At 44.1% G+C, this 1,699-nt stretch overlaps 2 non-coding genes across 2 annotated transcripts; both read left to right on the top strand.

The window, feature by feature from the left end:
• Positions 1 to 345: 345 nt before the first annotated feature.
• trnai-aau lies at positions 346 to 419 on the top strand. The gene has a single exon. It is a non-coding gene; the product is annotated as a tRNA-Ile (tRNA).
• An 81-nt stretch (positions 420 to 500) lies between these two features.
• On the top strand, positions 501 to 574 carry trnaf-gaa. Its single transcript has one exon. It is a non-coding gene; the product is annotated as a tRNA-Phe (tRNA).
• The last annotated feature ends 1,125 nt before the right edge of the window (positions 575 to 1,699 follow it).

The raw sequence follows: 1,699 nt of genomic DNA, 5'->3' as shown, positions 1-1,699 counted from the left end.
AATGTCTTGCTTTTTCATCTGACATTTTGACATCAGTGTTACATTAAAGTTGCTTGTCATTGCTACATGACAGTAGGTTGTCGTAAGACAAGGCTGCATGAAGTGTGAACTGGAGTTTTCTTGGATCCATATAACATTGTGTTTTTGGACAATGTGGGCATCGATCCCACTACCTCACGCGTGCAAAGCATTTTGAGCTAATTCCCCAGCCCGTTTGGAATTTCCGCAAGAAGCAACAAGAGGGGTCCCAGTCTTGTCAGGCTATGCTGTTGGTGGACTTGTTTGTTGACGTGCCAGCACTTGCAGAGGCTCGGTGCATTTCAACAATTGAGCACAATAGCAAATGGCTGGTTAGATCAGTTGGTTAGAGTGTGGTGCTAATAACGCCAAAGTCATGGGTTCGATCCCCATACTGGCTATAATGTACATTTTGAGTGTCAAAGTTATGAGTCACATGCATGTGAATTGTCAAGGGTGCCACAGAATTATGTTAAGTGAATTGCCGGAATAGCTAAGTTGGGAGAGCGTTAGACTGAAGTTCTAAAGGTCCCTGGTTCGATCCTGGGTTTGGCATCTGTATTGTTCTTTCTTTATGCTCTGGCTTCAAGGAAACTTTCCATAGCTTTGTTTGTGGGCCTCAATGGTGTGTGCTACGCTGCTCCTCTGAAAGTAAGTAATGTCTTGCTTTTCATCTGACATTTTGACATCAGTGTTACATTAAAGTTGCTTGTCATTGCTACATGACAGTAGGTTGTCGTAAGACAAGGCTGCATGAAGTGTGGACTGGGTTTTCTTGCATCCATAAAATGTGCTTTTGGAGAGATGTGGGCATCGATCCCACTACCTCACGCGTGCAAAGCATTTGAGCTAATTCCCCAGCCGTTTGGAATTTCCGCAAGAAGCAACCAAGAGGGTCCAGTCTTGTCAGGCTATACTGTTGTTGGACTTGTTTGTTGAAGTGCCAGCACTTGCAGGAGCTTGGTGCATTTCAACAATTGAGAAAAATATCAAATGGCAGTTTAGCACAGTTGGTTAGAGTGTGGTGCTAATAACGCTAAGGTCATTGGTTCGATCCCCATACTGGCTATTATGTACATGTTGAGTGTCAAAATTATGAGTCACATGCATGTGAATTGTCAAGGGTGCCACAGAATTATGTTGAGTGAATTGCCGGAATAGCTCAGTCGGGAGAGCGTTAGACTGAAGATCTAAAAGTCCCTTTCCGGGTTTCGGCATCTGTATTTGTTCTTTCTTTATGCTCTGGCTTCAAGGAAACTTTCCACAGCTTTGTTTGTGGGCCTCAATGGTGTGTGCTACGCTGCTCCTCTGAAAGTAAGTAATCTCTTGCTTTTTCATCTGACATTTTGACATCAGTGTTACATTAAAGTTGCTTGTCATTGCTACATGACAGTAGGTTGTCGTAAGACAAGGCTGCTGAAGTGTGAACTGCAGCTTTCTTGGATCCACAAAAAAATGTGTTTTTGGGGAATGTGGGCATCGATCCCACTACCTATAGCATGCTAAGCAAACACAATACCAATTGATCAAATTCCCCAGCTGTTTGGAATTGCCACAAGGAGCAACCAAGAGTGTCCAGTCTTGTCAGGCTATGCTGTTGGTGGACTTGTTAGTTTGCGCTCCAGCACTTGCAGAGGCTCGGTGCATCTCAACAATTGTGCTCTGGGAATACCAGGTGCTG

The sequence above is a fragment of the Oncorhynchus gorbuscha genome, unplaced genomic scaffold (genome assembly GCF_021184085.1).
Source record: "Oncorhynchus gorbuscha isolate QuinsamMale2020 ecotype Even-year unplaced genomic scaffold, OgorEven_v1.0 Un_scaffold_20407, whole genome shotgun sequence".
NCBI classification, from domain to species: Eukaryota; Metazoa; Chordata; class Actinopteri; order Salmoniformes; family Salmonidae; genus Oncorhynchus; species Oncorhynchus gorbuscha.
This window is presented reverse-complemented; position numbering and strand designations above follow the sequence as displayed.